Source organism: Orcinus orca, chromosome 3 (genome assembly GCF_937001465.1).
Source record: "Orcinus orca chromosome 3, mOrcOrc1.1, whole genome shotgun sequence".
In the NCBI taxonomy this organism is placed as follows: Eukaryota; Metazoa; Chordata; class Mammalia; order Artiodactyla; family Delphinidae; genus Orcinus; species Orcinus orca.
In genome coordinates, this window is record NC_064561.1 from 15,907,210 (window position 1) to 15,927,944 (window position 20,735).

Here is a 20,735-nt window from a genome sequence, read left to right on the forward strand (position 1 = left end):
TTCCCTGAAGCCAAATGCAGCCTGATGCTGATCTGTTGGCTGCTGAATTCTCTGGTATCTTAGCCCTGCTTTGCTTTTGTGCCCCTTCCTACAACACACACACACACACTCACTTTCCAGAATGCTGTGACCTGCAGTCTGCTTAGCTCAACTATGCTTGCGTGTTTTTTCTCTCCCTCCCTCCTTCCCTCCCTCCCTCCCTCCCTCTCTCCCTCCCTCCCTCTCTCTCTCTCTCTCTCTCTCTCTCTCTCTCTCTGTCTCTCTCAGAACTCGGCATTTGCATCTGACTTGATTCTCCCCATAATGATTATATTTCAATGATGGCACTAGATCTGAATTTGCATCACTTGATCTCTGCCATTGGACAGAGCCTGGATGAATTACAAGGTTTGATGCTTGCTGTATTTGCACTCTTACCTACATTTTAAAAATCTACAAGTATTGGGAATTCCCTGGTGGTCCAGTGGTTAGGGCTCCATGCTTCCACTGCAGGGGGCACGGTTTCGATCCTTCGTCAGGGAACTAAGATCCCACAAGCCACGTGGTGTGGCCAAAAATATAAAAAATAAATTTAAAAAAATAGGGACTTTCCTGGTGGTGCAGTGGTTAAGAATCTGCCTGCCAGTGCAGGGGACATGGGTTCAATCCCTGGTCCAGGAAGATCTCACATGCCCCAGAGCAACTAAGTCTGGGCACCACACTACTGAGCCTGCACTCTAGAGCCTGTGTGCTGGAACTGCTGAGCCCATGCGCTATAACTACTGTAGCCTGCGTGCTCTAGAGCCCACAAGTCACAACTACTGAGCCCGTGTGCTGCAACTACTGAGGCCCACATGCCTAGAGCCCATGCTCTGCAACAAGAGAAGCCACCGCAATGAGAAGCCTGTGCACTGCAACAAACAGTAGACCCCACTCACCACAACTAGAGAAAGCCCAAGCGCAGCAAGGAAGATCCAATGGAGCCAAAAAAAAAAAAAGCAAAACCAGCTGGGCTTACTTTCAGGAGACCCAGAGGGCTGTGGGAAATAGAGACTCCACTCTTAAAGGAAGAACATAAAATCTCATATGTGGACTTACCTGGTGGCACAGTGGTTTAGAATTCGCCTGTCAATGCAGGGGACGTGGGTTCGAGCCCTGGTCTGGGAAGATCCCACATGCCACGGAGCAACTAAGCCTGTGTGCCACAACTACTGAGCCTGGGCTCTAGAGCCCACAAGCCACAACTACTGAGCCCGCATGCTACAACTACTGAGGCCCACGCACCTCCGCAACAAGAGAAGCCACTGCAATGAGAAGCCCACGCACCGCAATGAAGAGTAGCCCCCACTCTCTGCAACTAGAGAAAGCCTGCATGCAGCAATGAAGACCCAACACAGCCAAAAAAAAAACCAAACAAAATAAACAAACAAAACAAAACAAAATAAACAGGGAATTCCCTGGAGGTCCAGGGGTTAGGACTCCACACTTTCACTGCCAAGGGCACAGGTTCGATCCCTGGTCTGGGAACTAAGATCCAGCAAGCCGTGTGGTGCAGCAAAAAAACAAAAACAAACAACAAAAAAAATCTCAAATGCTCCAGGACCCAAGGCAGAAGCAGTAATTTGAAAGGAGCCTGGGTCACCTCACCTGCTGATCTTGGAAAGTCTCCTGGAGAGGCAGAAGGCAACTGGAGCTCACCCGGGGACACAGATAATGGAGGCACCCATTTTGGGGAGCTCCTTCCACCACAAGGACACTGGTGCTGGCAAGTGCCATCTTGGAGTCCTCACTCTAACTCATTAGCACCAGGAACCAGCCCCATCCACCAGGGGGTCAGCACCAATACTGGGATGCCTCAGGCTAAGCAACTAGCTGGGCTGGAATACAGCACCATCCACTAGCAGGCAGGTGGTCTTACGACCCCCTGAACCCATAGCTACCCTGGGACACAACCCTGCCCACCATAGGGTCCACTACCCAATCCCACACACCACTGTAAAGGCAATAACCCCGGGACTCCCAGGGCCCCCCAGTCAGAGACCACAGGACCCAGCTCCACTGACGAGTGGGCAGATGCCAGCCCCAGGACCCCTTGGGCCCGAGTCCTGCCCACTAACTCCAGGACCCCTAAGGCCCTGCAGCCAGAAACCCTGGGACCTAGCTCCACCCACCAGTGAGCTGGCACTAGTCCCAGAACACCTGGGCTCCAGCTTCACCCACCAGAGGGATGGCACTAGCCCAAGGACCAGCCTCACACACCAGTGCGCAGACACCAGCCCCACAGCCTGCCATGGCAGGGCCCAGCCTACCCACCAACAGGCTGTACCTAGCCCCAGGAGCCCGTGGGCTCTGCTCTCACCCACCGGCAGGCCAATACCAGCTCTAGTACACACTGGATCCATCAGCAAGCTGCCCAAGGATTCGGTTCCACCCACAAGCAGGCCAACTTAAGCTTCAGGACACCCTGGACCCCATAGCCAGCTGTGTCAGGAACCAGCCCAGCCCACTAGCAGGACAACACAAGCTCCAGAACCACCAGGTCCCCGCAGCCAGAGACCCCAGGACCCAGCTCTGCCCTCCAGTGGGTTGGCACTAGCATCAGGATCCAGCTTTCCCCACCAGTGGGCAGGCACCAACCCCAGGAACCCCCAAGCCCCAGCTGCACCCACCAGCAGGCAAAGACCAGCTCTAAGATACCCTGGACTCCTAAGCCAGCCACCCAGGATCCAACTGCATGCACCAACAGGTCAGCACCAGCTTTAGGACATTGCAGAGCCTGCAGCCAGCCAAGTCAAGAAACAGCCCCACACACTGGCAGGCCAACACTAGATCCAAGAAACCTGACCCAAAACCACCCACCCCAGAACCCGGCTGTACCCACCAGTGAGCCAGCACTAGTCTCAGAACCCTCTGGGGTTCCTCATCCAGCTGCCTGGAGACCAGGCTCTGCCAACCAGCAGCCAGCAGCCTCCTCACAGGCAGAGCCTGGCAACCAACCAGACTGGGGGCCAGCCACGCCTACCAGACCACCCACACACAAGGGCCTGCCACAACAGAAGGATCCATGAAGGGGCACCCCTAGAGAATATAGCTCTGGTGACCAGAAGGGAGTGCACTGCTGGGTTGCATAGGATGTCTCCTACAAAGGGCCATTTATCCAAGGTCAGGAAACATAACCAACCTACCAGATACATCAAAATAAAAACAGCAAATTAGGCAAAAGGAGGCAACAAAGGAACACGTTCCAAATGAAGGACCAAGACAAAATCCCAGAATAAGAACTAAGTGAAGTGGAGATAGGCAATCTACCCAAAAAAGAGTTCAAGGTAATGATCACAAAAATGATCAAAGAACTCGGGAGAAGAATGGATGAAAAGAGTGAGAAGTTAGAAGTTTTTAACAAAGAGTTACAAAATATAAAGGACCAAAGAGAGATGAAGAAAACAATAACTGAAATGAAAAATACACTAGAAGGAATCAACAGTAGATTAAATGATACAGAGGAACAGATAAGAGAGCTGGAAGATGAGTGGTGGAAATCACTAAAGCTGAAGAGAAGAAAGAATAAAAAGAAATGAGGACAGTTTGAGAGACCTCTGAGACAACATCAAGCATACTAAACATTTGCCTTATAGGGGTCACAGAAGAAGAGAGAGAAAAGAGCAGAGAACATATTTGAAGACAATAGCTGAAAACTTCCCTAACCTGGAAAAGGAAACAGACATCCAGGTCCAGGAAGCACAAACAGTCCCAAACAGTATCAACCCAAAGAGAAGTACACCAAGACACACTGTAATTAAAATGGCAAAAGTTAAAGATAAAGAGAGACTATTAAAAGCAGCAAGGGGAAAGCAACAAGTTATGTATGAGGAAACTCCCTTAAGGCTATTAGTTGACTTTTCAGCAGAAACTCTGCAGGCCAGAAGGGAGTAGCCCAATATATTTAAAGTGATGAAAGGGGAAAACCTACAACCAAGAATACTCTACCAGGCTTTCATTCACATTTGATACAGAGATCAGAAGTTTTACAGATGAGCAAAAGCTAAAAGAGTTCAGCACCAACAAACCAGCTTTACAAAAAATGCTAAAGGGACTTCTCTAAACAAAAAAGAAAAGGCCACAACTAGAAACATGAGAAGTGTGAGAGGAAAAACTCATTGGTAAAAGCAAATATAAAGTAACAAAATCAACCACGTATATTGGAATTCCCTGGTGGTCCAGTGGTTAGGACTCTGTGCTCTCACTGCCAAGGGCCCAGGTTCAATCCCTGGTCAGGGAACTAAGATCCTACAAGCCGTGCAGCATGGAAAAAAATGTATAAAACTAGTATGAAGGTTAAAAGACAAAAGTAGTAAAATCATCTATACCCACAATAAGTAGTTATGGGACACACAAAACAAAGAGGTGTAAAATATGATGTCAAAAACAGTAATTGTGGGAGAGGGCAGTAAAAATGCAGGGTCTTTAGATTGCTGTATATAAACCTCATGGTAACCACAAACCAAAAATCGATAATAGATACACACACAAAAGAGAAAGGAATCCAAATATAACACTAAAGATAGTTATCAAATCACAAGGGAAGAGAACAAAAGAAGGAAGGAACAAAAAGAACTACAAAAACAACCTTCCCAAAAAATTAACAAAATGGTAATAAGTACATACCTAATTACTTTAAATGTAAATGGACTAAATCTTCAATCAAAAGTCACAGGGTGGCTGATTGGATAGAAAAATAAGACTCGAAAATATGCTGCTTATAAGAGACTCACTTCACAGCTAAAGACACACACAGAATGAAAGTGAGGGAATGGAAAAAGGTATTCCATGCAAATCAAAATCAAAAGAAAGCCAGGATAGTAATACTTATATCAGACAAAATAGGCTTTAAAACAAAGACTGTAACAGGAGACAAAGAAGGACATTACAGAATGATCAAGGTATCAATCAAAGAAAATATAATAATTATAAATATATATGCACCCAACATAGGAGCAACTAGACATAAAACAAATATTAACAAACATAAAGGGAGCAACTGACAGTAACACAAAAATATTAAGGGACTATAACACCCAACTTACATAAATGGACAGATTATCCAGACAGAAAATCAATAAGAAAACACTAGCTTTAAGTGACACTTTAGACCAGATGAACTCAATAGATATATCTAGAACATTCCATGCAAAGGCAGCAGAATATACCTTCTCTTCAAGTGCAAAAGGAACATTCTCCAGGATAGATCACACGCTAGGCCACAAAAAAAGTCTCAGTAAACTTAAGATCACTGAAATCATATCAAGCATCTTTTCTGACCACAGTGCTATGAGACTAAAAATCAGCTATTAGAAAAACTGCAAAACAAACAAACAAAAAAATGTGAAGGCTAAACAATATGCTACTGAACAACCAATGGATCACTGAATAAATCAAAGATGAAATTTAAAAAATACCTGGAGACAAACGAAAACACAGGGAGGGACCTTCAAGATGGCAGAAGAGTAAGATGTGGAGATCACCTCCCTCCCCACAAATATATCAAAAATACATCTACATGTGGGACAACTCCTACAGAACACCTACTGAACACTGTCAGAAAACCTCAGACTTCCCAAAAGGCATGAAAATCCCCAGGTACCTGGGGAGGGCAAAAGAAAAATGAAAAAACAGAGACAAAAGAATAGGGATGGGACCTGCACCTCTGGGAGGGAGCTATGAAGGAGGAAATGTTTCCACACACTAGGACACCCCTTCACTGGTGGAGATGGGGGATGGGCGCAGGGGAAGCTTCAGAGCCACGGAGGAGAGTGAAGCAACAGGGGTGCAGAAGGCAAGGCAGAGAGAGTCCCACACAGAGGATCGGTGCCGACCAGCACTCACCAGCCTGAGAGGCTTGTCTGCTCACCTGCTGGGGTGGGTGGGGGCTGGGAGCTGAGGCTCGGGCTTCAGAGGTCAGATCCCAGGGAGAGGACTGGGGTTGGCTGCGTGAACACAGCCTGAAGGAGGCTAGTGCACCACAGCTAGCCAGAAGGGAGTCCAGGATAAAGGCTGGACCTGCCTAAGAGGCAAGAGACCATTGTTTCAGAGTGTGCAAGGAGAAGGGATTCCTTCCCCGTCTGCCCACAGAAGGCAGAGCACCGCCTAAATGAGCTCCAGAGATGGGTGTGAGCTGTGGAACGCAGAGACATATGTGAGTCGTAGACCCCAGAGACAGGCATGAAACACTAATGCTGCTTGGACCCCAGAGACAGGCATGAAACGTTAATGCTGCTACTGCAGCCACCAATAATCCTGTGTGCAAGCACAGGTCACTATCCACACACACACACACACACACACACACCAGGAGCCTGTGAAGCCCGCCAATGCCAAGGTCAACTTCCCCGGGAGAACTCACAGCACGCCTCAGGCTGCTGCAATGCCACACCGGCCTCTGCCACCACAGGCTCACCCCACATTCCAATTATAACTACTATACCCCTCCCTCCTCCAGGCCTGAATGTGCAAGAGCACCCTAATCAGCCACTGCTTTAACCCGCCTCCTGTCTGGGTGGGGAACAGATGCCTGAGGGAGAACTACACGCAGAGGTGGGGCCAAAACCAAAGTTGAACCCCACGAGCTGGGCGAACAAAGAAGAGAAAGGGAAATTTCTCCATGCAGCCTGGGGAGCAGCAGATTAAATCCCCAGAATCAACTTGCTGTACCATGCCTCTGTGGAATACCTGAATAAACAATGAATCATCCCAAAATTGAGGCGGTGGATTTTGGGAGCAACTGTAGACTTGGGGTTTGCTGTCTGCGACTGATTTGTTTCTGATTTTATGTTTATCTTAGTTCAGTTTTTAGCACTTGTTATCATTAGTGGATTTGTTTATTGGTTTGGTTGCTCTCTTTTTTAAATTATTTTTTTATTTTAATAATTTTATTTATTTATTTTTTCTTTCTTTTTTTTCCCTTTTCTTCTGAGCCGTGTGGCTGATAGGGTCTTGGTAGCTCCAGCTTGGGAGTCAGGCCAGAGCTTCTGAGGTGGGAGAGCTGAGTTCAGGACATTGGACCATCAGAGACCTCCTGGCCCCACGTAATATCAATCAGCGAGAGCTCTCCCAGAGATCTCCATCTCAACAATAAGTCCCAGCTCCCCATAACGGCCAGCAAACTCCAGGGCTGGGTGTCCCATGTCAAACAACTGCAAAGAGAGGGACACAACTCCACCCATTAGCAGAGAACCTGCCTAAAATCATACTAAGTTCACAGACACCCCAAAACACCACTGGATGCGGCCCTGCCCAGCAGAAAGACAAGATCCAGCCCCACCTACCAGAACACAGGCACCAGTCCCCTCCACCAGGAAGCCTACACAAGCCACTGAAACAATCTTACCCACTGGGAGCAGACACCAAAAACAACGGGAACTATGAACCTGCAGCCTGTGAAACAGAGACCCCTAACACAGCAAGTTAAGCAAAATGAGAAGACAGAGAAACACACAGCAGATGAAGGAGCAAGATAAAACCCCACCAGACCAAACAAATGAAGAGAAAATAGGCAGTCTACCTGAAAAAGAATTCAGAATAATGATAGTAACGATGATTCAAAATCTTGGAAATACAATGGAGAAAATACGAGAAACGCCTAACAAGGACCTACAAGAACTAAAAAGCAAACAAACAACGATGAACAACAAAAAAATGAAATTAAAAATTCTCTAGAAGGAATCAATAGCAGAATAACTGAAGCAGAATAACGGATAAGTGACCTGAAGATAAAATACTGGAAATAACTACTGCAGAGCAGCATAAAGAAAAAAGAATTAAAAGAATTGAGGACAGTCTCAGAGACCTCTGAGACAATATTAAACGTACCAACATTCGAATTGTAGGGGTCCCAGAATAAGAAGAGAAAAAGAAAAGGTTACAGAAAATATTTGAAGAGATTATAGTTGAAAACTTCCCTAATATGGGAAAGGAAATAGTCAATCAGGTCCAGGAAGTGCAGAGAGTCCCATACAGGATAAACTGAAGGAGAAACACACCAAGACACATATTAATCAAAAATTAAATACAAAGAAAAAGTATTAAAAGCAGCAAGGGAAAAGCAACAAATAACATACAAGGGAATCTCCATAAGCTTAACAGCTGATCTTTCAGCAGAAACTCTGCAAGCCAGAAGGGAGTGGCAGGACATATTTAAAGTGATAAAAGGGAAAAACCTACAACCAAGATTACTCTACCCAGCGAGGATCTCATTCAGATTTGATAGAGAAGTTAAAACCTTTACAGACAAGCAAAAGTTAAAAGAATTCAGCACCACCAATCCAGCTTTACAACAAATGCTAAAGGAACTTCTCTAGGCAGGAAACACAAGAGAAGGAAAAGACCTACAAAAACAAACCCAAAACAATTAAGAAAATGGTAACAGGAACATACATAAAATCAATAATTACCTTAAATGTAAATGGATTCAATGCTCTAATCAAAAGACACAGACTGGCTGAATGGATACAAAAACAAGACCTGTATATATGCTGTCTACAAGAGACCCACTTCAGACCTAAAGACACATACAGACTGAAAGTGAGGGGATGGGAAAAGATATTCGATGCAAATGGAAATCAAAAGAAAGCTGCAGTAGCAATTCTCATATCAGACAAAATAGACTCTAAAATAAAGACTATTGCAAGAGACAAAGAAGGACACTACATAATGATCAAGGGATCAATCCGAGAAGAGGATATAACAATTGTAAATATTTATGCACTCAACATAGGAGCACCTCAATACATAAGGCAAAGGCTAACAGCCATAAAAGGGGAAATCGACAGTAACACAATCATAGCATGGGACTTTAACACCCCACTTTCACCAATGGAAAGATCATCCAAACTGAAAATAAATAAGGAACCACAAGCTTTACATGACACATTAAACAAGATGGACTTAATTGATATTTATAGGACATTCCATCCCAAAACAACAGAATACACTTTCTTCTCAAGTGCTCATGGAACATTCTCCAGGATAGATCATATCTTGGGTCACAAATCAAGCCTTGGTAAGTTTAAGAAAATGGAACTTGTATCAAGTATCTTTTGCAACCACAACACCATGAGACTAGATATCAATTACAGGGGAAAAAAACTGTAAAAAATACAAACACATGGAGGCTAAACAATAAGCTACTAAATAACCAAGAGATCACTGAAGAAATCAAAGAAGAAATCAAAAAATACATAGAAACAAATGACAAAAACACGACGGGGCTTCCCTGGTGGCGCAGCGGTTAAGAATCCGCCTGCCAATGCAGGGGACATGGGTTCGAGCCCTGGTTTGGGAAGATCCCGCATGCTGCAGAGCAGCTAGGCCTGGGCGCTACAACTACTGAGCCTGCGCTCTAGGGCCCACAAGCCACAGCTACTGAGCCGATGCACCACAACTACTGAAGCCTGCATGCCTGGAGCCTCTGCTCCACAACAAGAGAAGCCACCGCAATGAGAAGCCCATCGACACAACTAAAGAAAGTCCACATGCAGCAATGAAGACCTAACGCAGCCAAAAAATAAATAAATAAAATTAACAAAATAAAACATGACGACCCAAAACCTATGGGATGCAGCAAAAGCAGTTCTAAGAGGGAAGTTTATAGCAATACAATCCTACCTCAAGAAACAAGAAACATCTCAAATAAACAACCTAACCTTACACTTAAAGCAATTACAGAAAGGAGAGCAAAAAACCCCCAACATTAGCAAGAGGAAAGAAATCACAAAGATCAGATCAGAAATAAATGAAAAAGAAATGAAGGAAATGATGGCAAAGATCAATAAAACTAAAAGCTGGTTCCTTGAGAAGATAAACAAAATTGATAAACCATTAGCCAGACCCATCAAGAAAAAAAGGGAGAAGACTCAAACCAATAGAATTAGAAATGAAAAAGGAGAAGTAACAACTGACACTGCAAAAATACAAAGGATCATGAGAGATTACTACAAGCAACTATATGCCAATAAAATGGACAACCTGGAAGAAATGGACAAATTCTTAGAAAAGCACAACCTTCTGAGACTGAACCAGGAAGGAATAGAAAATATGAACAGACCAATCACAAGCACTGAAATTGAGACTGTGATTAAAAATCTTCCAACAAATAAAAGCTCAGGACCAGATGGCTTCACAGGCGAATTCTATCAAACATTTAGAGAAGAGCTAACACCAATCCTTCTCAAACTCTTCCAAAATATAGCAGAGGGAGGAACACTTCCAAACTCATTCTATGAGGCCACCATCACCCTGATACCAAAACCAGACAAAGATATCACAAAGGGAAAAAACTACAAGCCAATATCACTGATGAACATAGATGCAAAAATCCTCAACAAAATACTAGCAAACAGAATCCTAGCAAAATACTAGCAAACAGAAACTAGCAAATCCTAGCAAACTAGCAATCCTAGCAAAATACTAGCAAACAGAAACACATTAAAAGGATCATACACCATGATCAACTGGGGTTCATCCCAGGAATGCAAGGATTCTTCAATAAATGCAAATCAATCAGTGTGATACACCATATTAACAACCTGAAGAATAAAAACCATATGATCATGTTAATAGATGCAGAAAAAACTTTTGACAAAATTCAACACCGATTTATGATAAAAATCTTCCATAAAGTAGGCATAGAGGGAACTTACCTCAACATAATAAAGGCCATATATGACAAACCCACAGTCAACATCATTCTCAATGGTGAAAAACTGAAACCACTTCCACTAATATCAGGAACAAGACAAGGTTGCCCACTCTCACCACTATTATTCAACATAGTTTTGGAAGTTTTAGCCACAGCAATCAGAGAAGAAAAATAAATAAAAGGAATCCAAATCGGAAAAGAAGAAGTAAAGATGTCATTGTTTGCAGATGACATGATACTCTACATAGAGAATCCTAAAGATGCTACCAGAAAAATACTAAAGCTAATCAATGACTTTGGTAAAGTAGCAGGATACAAAATTAATGCACAGAAATCCCTTGCACTCATATACACTAATGATGAAAGAGAGGGCTTCCCTGGTGGCGCAGTGGTTGAGAGTCCACCTGCCAATGCAGGGGACACGGGTTCATGCCCCAGTCCGGGAAGATCCAACATGCTGTGGAGTGGCTGGGCCCGTGAGCCATGGCTGCTGAGCCTGCGCGTCCAGAGCCTGTGCTCTGCAGCAGGAGAGGCCACAACAGTGAGAGCCCCGCGTACCACAAAAAAAAAAAAGATCTGAAAGAGAAATTAAGGAAACAGTCCCATTTACCATTGCAACAAAAAGAATAAAATACCTAGGAATAAACCTACCTAAGGAGACAAAAGACCTGTATGCAGAAAACTATAAGACACTGATGAAAGAAATTAAAGATGATATAAACAGATGGAGAGATATACCATGTTCTTGGATTGGAAGAATCAACATTGTGAAAATGACTCTACTACCCAAAGCAATCTACAGATTCAATGCAATCCCTATCAAACTACCAATGGCATTTTTCACAGAACTAGAACAAAAAATTTCACAATTTGTATGGAAACACAAAAGACACCGAATAGCCAAAGCAATCTTGAGAAAGGAAAACAGAGCTGGAGGAATCCGGCTCCCTGACTTCAGACTATACTATAAAACTACAAAGTAATCAAGACAGTATGGTACTGGCATAAAAAGAGAAATATAGATCAATGGAACAGGATAGAAAGCCCAGAGATAAACCCAAGCACATATGGTCACCTTATTGTTGATAAAGGAGACAAGAATAAACAATGGAGAAAAGGCAGCCTCTTCAATAAGTGGTGCTGGGAAAACTGGACAGGTACATGTAAAAGGATGAAATTAGAACACTCCCTAACACCATACACAATAATAAACTCCAAATGGATTAAAGACCTAAATGTAAGGCCAGACACCATAAAACTCTTAGAGGAAAACATAGGCAGAACACTTCATGAGATAAATCACAGCAAGATCCTTTTTGATTCACCTCCTAGAGAAAGGGAAATAAAAACATAAATAAACAAATGGGAGCTAATGAAACTTAAACGCTTTTGCACAGCAAAGGAAACCATAAACAAGACAAAAAGGCAACCTCAGAATGGAAGAAAGTATTTGCAAATGAAGCAACTGACAAAGGATTAATCTCCAAAATATACAAGCAGCTCATGCAGCTCAATATCAGAAAAACAAACAACCCAATCCAAAAATGGGGCAGAAGACCTAAATAGACATTTCTCCGAAGAAGATATACAGATTGCCAACAAACACATGAAAGGATGCTCAACATCACTAATCATTAGAGAAATGCAAATCAAAACTACAATGAGGTATCACCTCACACTGGTCAGAACGGCCATCATCGAATATCTACAAACAATAAGTGCTGGAGAGGGTGTGGAGAAAAGGGAACCCTCTTGCCCTGTTAGTGGGAATGTAAATTGATATAGCCACTATGGAGAACAGTATGGAGGTTCCTTAAAAAACTAAAAATAGAACTACCATATGACCCAGCAAGCCCACTACTGGGCATGTACCCTGAAAAAACCATAATTCAAAAAGAGTCATGTACCACAATGTTCATTGCAGCACTATTTACTATAGCCAGGACATGGAAGCAACCTAAGTGTCCATCGACAGATAAATGAATAAAGAAGATGTGGCACATATATACAATGGAACATTACTCAGCCATAAAAGGAAACAAAATTGAGTTATTTGTAGTGAGGTGGATGGACTTAGAGTCTGTCATACAGAGTGAACTAAGTCAGAGAGAGGAAAACAAATATCATATCTTAACACATATATATGGAATCTAAAAAAAAATGCTTTTGATGATCCTAGGGGCAGGACAGGAATAAAGATGCAGACATAGAGAATGCACTTGAGGACACACGGAGGGGGAAGGGTAAGCTGGGACGAAGTGAGAGAGTGGCATGGACATATATACCAAATAGATAAAATAGATAAAATAGATAGCTAGTGGGAAGCAGCTGCATAGCACAGGGAGGTCAGCTTGGTGCTTTGTGACGACCTAGAGGGGTGGGATAGGGAGGGTGGGAGGGAGACACAAGAGGGAGGGGATATGGGGATAAATGTATACATATAGATGATTCACTTTGTTATACAACAGAAACTAACACAACATTGTAAAGCAATTATACTCCAATAAAGACGTTAAAAATATAAAAGTAAAAAATAACCCCCCCCCCAAAAAACACAATGATCCAAAATCTATGGGATGTAGCAAAAACAGTTATATGTTGGAAGTTTATAGCGATATAAGCCTACCTCAGGATACAAGAAAAATCTCAAATAAACAACCTAACTTTACACGTAAAGGAACTAGAAAGACAGAAAAAACCCAGAGTTAGTAGAATGAAAGAAATCATAAATATCAGAGCAGAAATAAATGAAATAGAGACTAAAAAGCAATAGAAATGTTCAACGAAACTAAGAACTAGTTCTTTGAAAAGATAAACAAAATTGATAAACCTTTAGCAAGACTTAGCAAGGAAAAAGAGAGAGGACCCAAATTGATAAAATCAGGTATGAAAAAGGAGAAGTTACCAACTGATACAACAGAAATACAAAAGGCTCATAAAAGATTACTATAAACAACAATACACCAATAAAATGGACAACCTAGAAGAAAGGGAAAAATCTTTGAAATGTATACTCTCCCAAGATTGCACTAGGAAGGAATACAAAATATGAACAGACCAATTTCCAGTAATGAAATTGAATCAATAATTTTAAAAAAAACTCCCAAAAAACAAAAGTCTAGGACCAGATGGCGTCACAGGTGAATTCTATCAAACATTTAGAGATGAGTTAACACCTATCCTTCTGAAACTATTACAAAAAATTGAAGAGGAAGGAATGTTTCCGAACTCCTTCTATGAGACCAGTATCACTCTGATTCCAGAAGTGACAAAGATATCACACACACAAAATATTACAGGTCAATATCACTGATGAATACAGATTCAAAAATCCTCAACAAAATAATAGCAAACCAAATTCAACAATACATTAAAAGGATCATACACCATGATCAAGTGGGATTTACCCCAGGGATGCAAGGAAGTTTCAATATCTGCAACTCAATCAATGTCATACACCACATTAAAAAATTGAAGAATAAAAATCATACAATCATCTCAGTATATGCTGAAAAAGCTTCTGACAAAATTCAACATCCATTTATGATAAACACCCCACAAAATAGGTATAGAGGGAACATACTTCATCATAATAAAGTCCATACATGATAAGCCAACAGGTAACATCATACTCAATGGTGAAAAGCAAAAAGCATCTCCTGTCAGATCAGGAACAATATAAGGATGCCCTCTCTCACTGCTTTTATTCAACATAGTATTGGAAGTCCTAGCCAAGGCTAGAAAAAAGAAAGACAAGAAAAAAGAAATAAAAGGAATCCAAATTGGAAAGGAAGAAGTAAAACTGTCCCTGTTTGCAAATGATGCCACCAAAATAATACTAGAACTCATCAATGAATTTGGTAAAGTTGCAGGATACAAAATTAATATATAGAAATCATTTGGGGGCTTCCCTGGTGGTCCAGTGGTTAGGATTCTGTGCTTCCACTGCAGGGGACATAGGTTTGATCCCTGGTCGGGGAACTAAGATCCCACATGCCACATGGCATGTCCAAAAAATAGAAAAATAAGAAAGAAATTGGGTTGCATTTCTATACATAACAATGAACTATATGAAAGAGAAATTAAGGAAACAATCCCATTTTCCATTGAATCAAAAACAATAAAATATCTAGGAATCAACCTAAGGAGGTAAAAGACCCATACTGAGACAACTTTAAGACACTGACGAAAGAAACTGAAGATGACGCAAACCCATGTTCTTGGATTGGAAGAATTAATATTGTTAAAATGACCATACTACCCAAGATAGATTCAATGAAATCCCTATCAAAACACCAATGGCATTTTTCACAGAACTAGAACAACTAATTTTAAAATTTGTATGGAAACACAAAAGACCTTGAATAGCCAAAACAAGAAAGAAGAACAGAGCTAGAGGTGCCACACTCCCTGACTTCAGACTAATCATAAAGTTATAATAATCAAAGCAGCATGGTACTTGCACAAAAACAGTCACTCAGACGAATGGAACACAACAGAGAGCCCGGAAATAAACCCATGCACTTACGGTCAATTAATCTATGACAGAGAAGGCAAGAATATACACTGGGGAAAAGACAGTCTCTTCAATAAGTGGTGCTGGGAAAAATGAACAGTCACATGTAAAAGAATAAAATTACAACATTTTCTCACACCTTATACAAAAATAACCCCAAAAAAGAACAGACACATGTTGGACTTCCCTGGTCGCACAGTGGATAAGAATCCTCCTGCCAATGCAGGGCACATGGGTTCAATCCCTCCTGCCAATGCAGGGCACACGGGTCCAGGAAGATCCCACATGCCATGGAGCAACTAAGTCCATAAGCCACAACTACTGAGCCTGGGTGCCACAACTACTGAAGCCTGTGAGCCTAGAGCTCCACAACAAGAGAAGCCACTGCAATGAGAAGCCCACACACCACAACAAAGAGTAGCCCCACTCGCAACAACTAGAGAAAGCCCACGCACAGCAATGAAGACCCAAGACTGTCAAAAACTAATTAATTAATTCAAAAAGAATAGACACATGAATATGTATAACTGAATCACTTTGCTGTACACCTGAAACTAACTCAACATTGTTAATCAACTATACTCCAATATATAATATTGGGTTGGTCCAAAAGTTCGTTCGGGTTTTTTCCATAATATCTTTCAAAAAAACCCAATGAACTTTTTGGCCAACCCAATAAAATGTTAGGTGATAAAGTAATAAAGAAGGTTTGACGAAAATAAAATAAAGACTCAATATTAAGATTTTAAAAAACCAAAATGGACTAAAAACCTAAATGTAAGACCAGAAACCATAAATTCCTAGAAGAAAGCATAGGCAGAACACTCTTTGTCACAAATCATAGAAACATTTTTGTGTGATTTGTCTCCTAAGGCAAAGGAAACGAAAGCAAAAATAAACAAATGGGACCTAATTAAACTTGAAAGCTTTTGCACAGCAAAGGAAACCACTGACAAAACAAAAAGACAACCTACTGAATGGGAGAAAATATTTGCAAATGATTTGACCCGTATGGGCTTAATACCCAAAACATATAAAGAGCTCATACAACTCAATATCAAAAGAAAAACAGGGCTTCCCTGGTGGCACAGTGGTTGAGAGTCCACCTGCCGATGCAAGGGACGTGGGTTCGTGCCCCGGTCTGGGAAGATCCCACAAGCCACGGAGTGGCTGGGCCCGTGAGCCATGGCTGCTGAGCCTGCGCGTCCGGGGCCTGTGCTCTGCAACGGGAGAGGCCACAACAGTGAGAGGCCCGCGTACCGCAAAAAAAAAAAAAAAAAAAAAAAAAACGATTGTAAAATGGGCAGAAGACCTGAATACACATTTTTCCAAAGAAGATAATACAGATGGCCAACAGGTATATGAAGAGATACTCAACATCACTAATGATCAGAGAAATGTTAATCAAAACCACATCACCTCACACCTGTCAGAATGGCTATCATCAAAAAGATCACAAATAAATAACAGATGTTGGTGAGGATGTGGAGAAAAGGGAACCATTGTACACTGTTGGTGGGAATATAAATTGGTGGAATCACTGTGGAAAACAGTATGGAGGTTCCTCAAAAATCTAAAGAGAGAACTACCATATGATCCAGCAATTCCACACCTCGGTATATCCAAAGAAAATCAAAACCCTAATCTGAAAAGATACATGCACCCCAATGTTCATAGCAGCATTATTTACAATAGCCAAGATAAGGCAGCAACCTAAATGTCCATCAACAGATGAATGGATAAAGAAGATTTCATGCATATATACGATGGAATATTACTCAGCCAAAAAAAGAATAAATTTTTGCCATTTGCAACAACATGGATAGACCTGGAGGGTATTATGCTTAGTGAAATAAGTCAGAGAGAGAAAGACAAATACTGTATGATATCACTTATATGTGAAATCAAAAAAATAAAGTGAATGAATATAACAAAAGAGAAACAGGTGCACAGATATGGAGAACAAACTAGTGGACACCAGTGGGGAGAAGAAAGAGGAAGGGCAGAATAGCAGTAGGGGGACTTCCCTGGTGGCACAGTGTTTACAAATCTGCCTGCCAATGCAGGGGACACGGGTTTGAGCCCTGGTCCGGGAAGATCCCACATACCACGGAGCAACTAAGCCCGTGCACCATAACTACGGAGACTGCACTCTACAGCCCGTGAGCCACAACTACTGAGCCTGCACGCCACAACTACTGAAGCCTGTGCCCCCTACAGCCCGTGCACTGGTAGAGCCTGGTACTGCTCCATGGCCTGTTAGAAATCAGGACACACAGCAGGAGGTGAGTGTCAGGTGAGCGAGCAAATCTTCATCTGTATTTACAGCCACTCCCCATCGCTCGCATTACCGCCTGAGCTCCACCTCCTGGCAGATCAGCAGGATCCTCGATTCCTAGATCCTAGATTCCTAGATTCTCATAGGAATGCAAGCCCTACTGTGAACTGCATATGCAAGGGATCTAGGTTGCATACTCTTTATAAGAATCTAATACCTGATGATCTGAGGTGGAGCTGAGGCGGTGATGCTAGTGCTGGATAGCAGCCGCAAATACAGATTATCGTTAGCAGAGAGGTTTGACTGCACAGAGACCATAATAAATCAATTGCTTGCAGACTCATATCAAAAGCCTATCAGTGGGACTTCCCTGGTGGCACAGTAGTTTAGAATCCGCCTGCCAATGCAGGGGACACAGATTTAATCCCTGGTCCAGGAAGATCCCACATGGAGCAACTAGGCCCGTGCACCACAACTACTGAGCCTGCACTCCACAACTACTGAAGCTCGCGCGCCATAGAGCCCGCGTGTTGAAACTACCAAGCCAACGTGCCACAACTACTGAAGCCTGCGCGCTCTAGGGCCTGTGTGCCACAACTACTGAGACCGCGTGCTGCAACTACTGAAGCCCGCGCGCCTACAGCCCATGCTCTGCAACAAGAGAAGCCACTGCAATGAGAAGCCTGCGCACTGCAATGAAGAGTAGCCCCCACTCACCGCAACTAGAGAAAGCCTGCGCGCAGCAACAAAGACAAAACACAGCCAAAAATAAATTAAATATTTTTAAAATTTCATCAAAAAAAAAACAAACCTATCAGTGAGTGGCAAGTGAAAACAAGCTCAGGGCTCCCACTGATTCTGCATTATGGTGAGGTGTATAATTATTTCATTATATATTACAATGTAATAATAATAGAAATAAAGTGCACAATAAATGTAATGCACTTGAATCTTCCCAAACCCATCCCCCCACCCCAGTCCGTGGAAAAATTGTCTTCCACGAAACCAGTCTCTGGTGCCAAAAATGTTGGGGACCGCTGTTGTACAGCACAGGGAATACAGCCAATATTTTATAATAACTTTAAATGGAGTATAATCTACAGAAATTTTGAATCACTATGTTGTACACCTGAAACTAATATAATATTGTAAATTAACTATACCTCAGTGAAAAAAAATTTAATAAAGTATACAGGAGGACATGCATAGGTTATACACAAATACCACACCATTTCATATAAGAAACTTGAGCATCCTTGGATTTTGGTATTCAAGGGGGTCCTGGAATCAAGCCCCCCAGGACCAAGGGACAACTGTATTTCAAACCACATTCAATCCTCATTACCCTTGGTGTTTCTATTTTCAAATTCGCCTACTCCCTAAGTTTATATGTGACCCCAAAATCAATACTCGAGGTGCTTTCGCAGTCCTTGCAGACATGCCCAGAGCAGTGAAAACTCGACTCTCCCAATGCTCACGTTCCCAGCTGAGGTGGAACAAGCCATACTCTGTCTTTGTGTCCCAGCTCTCAGACTGTAAACAAATGTCCTTTTCATAGTTGATTTATTACACATTTTTTGAATGTTTGTACTTTTTGTGGATTTCACTGTTTAAAATGGCCCCCAAGCATAGAGCTGAAGTGTTATCTAGTGTTCCTGAGCACAAGAAGGCTGTGACATGCCTTATGGAGGCAATACATTAGGTGGGCTTCATTCAGGTGTAAGTTATAGTGCTGTTGGCCGTGAGTTTAATGTTAATGAACCAGCCATATATAGGTGTCTTTAAACAGAAACACATATCAAATAAAGGTATCTGTTGATCAGTTGATAAAAATGTAACCAGAGGTTGGAGGGAACCTAACTCCCTTCTTTCCACAGGAGCAGTGGTTCAATATTCACTAATTCAGTGTTTGCAGGGAAGTTATGGAATATAACTCCAGCAAATAATGAGAGTCCACCACATCGACAAAGGACTGGTATCGAAATATATACTCAACAGTAAAAATCAAACAACCCAATTAGAAAAGGGGCAAAATTCATGAAAAGACATGTCACCAAAGAGGATTACATAGATGGCAAATAAGCACATGAAAGGAGGTTCAACACCATTAGCCATCAAGGAGACTCAAAGTAAAACTACCGTGAGATATCTCTGCATGCCCATCAGAAAATTATAAACAGTGAAAACCCCAAATGCCAACAAGGATGCAGAGAAACTGCATCTCTGGTACACTACTGGTAGGAGTGTAAAGTGATATAGCCACTCTGGAAAAGTTGGCAGTTCCTTATAAAACTAAACATGAAACTAACATATGACCCAGCCATTGCTCTCCTGGGCATTTATCCCAGAGAAATAAAACTTGAGTTTACATGAAACCGGTATATGAATGTTTATAGCAGCTTTATTTGTAATCACTCCAAACTGGAGACAACGCAAATGTCTTTGAACAGGTGGATGGTTGAACAGACTGTGGTAGTTCATACCATGGAGTTGGACTGAGCCACAAAAAGGAATCAACTATTGACACAGCAGCAACCTGGACAGATCTCCAGGGAGTTATGCTGAGTGGAAAAAGTCAAAACATAGAGGTTACTATAGGATTTCATTTACATAACATTTTTGAAATGACAGAATTTTAGAAATGAAGGACAGATTGGTGGTGGCCAGGGGTTAGGGACAGGTTAATATGGGATAGAGGTGTTCTGTACCTTGACTCTAGTTGAGACAGAAGTCAACACATGGACACAAATGAGCACAAAGAAAACGGTGAGATCTGAATAAGGCCAGTGAACGGTATCAGAGTCAATATCCTGGTGTGATATTGTAGCACATTTTTGCTAAAAGTTACCATGGGGAGGAACTGGGTAAAGGGTACTGGCACCTCTCTGTATTATGTCTTACAATGGCAATGATCTCTGTAAAAATACCCATTAAACAAAACAGCCCAACACAAGGTGATGGGGTATCTGGAGCAGGTCAGGAGAGGCCGCACAAACTCAATCAAGGCCCTGGGCCAGGTGTGTCTGCGAGCAGCCCTGTCCCCTGATGCTCTTCTGCGTCGGTCTGTACCCTCTCGGTGGTACCCCCTCTGTGCCCACAACCTCCAGGCCACCCCACACCCACCCCTACTGAACCCTACCCCCATGAGGACAGCCACCACAGCACCCCACAATTCCTACAAGCCCCGTGTGCTTTAAGACAAACTCAGTTCTGCCCACTCTGCTGGCACCCCCTCACCCATCACCTGGGGCAGGGGCTCTCCTTCAACC

The 20,735-nt window shown here is 42.5% G+C and overlaps 1 non-coding gene across 1 annotated transcript; it reads left to right on the plus strand.

The window, feature by feature from the left end:
* The first annotated feature begins 4,185 nt into the window (after positions 1 to 4,185).
* On the plus strand, positions 4,186 to 4,258 carry TRNAE-CUC (transfer RNA glutamic acid (anticodon CUC)). Its single transcript has one exon. It is a non-coding gene; the product is annotated as a tRNA-Glu (tRNA).
* Positions 4,259 to 20,735: the final 16,477 nt, after the last annotated feature.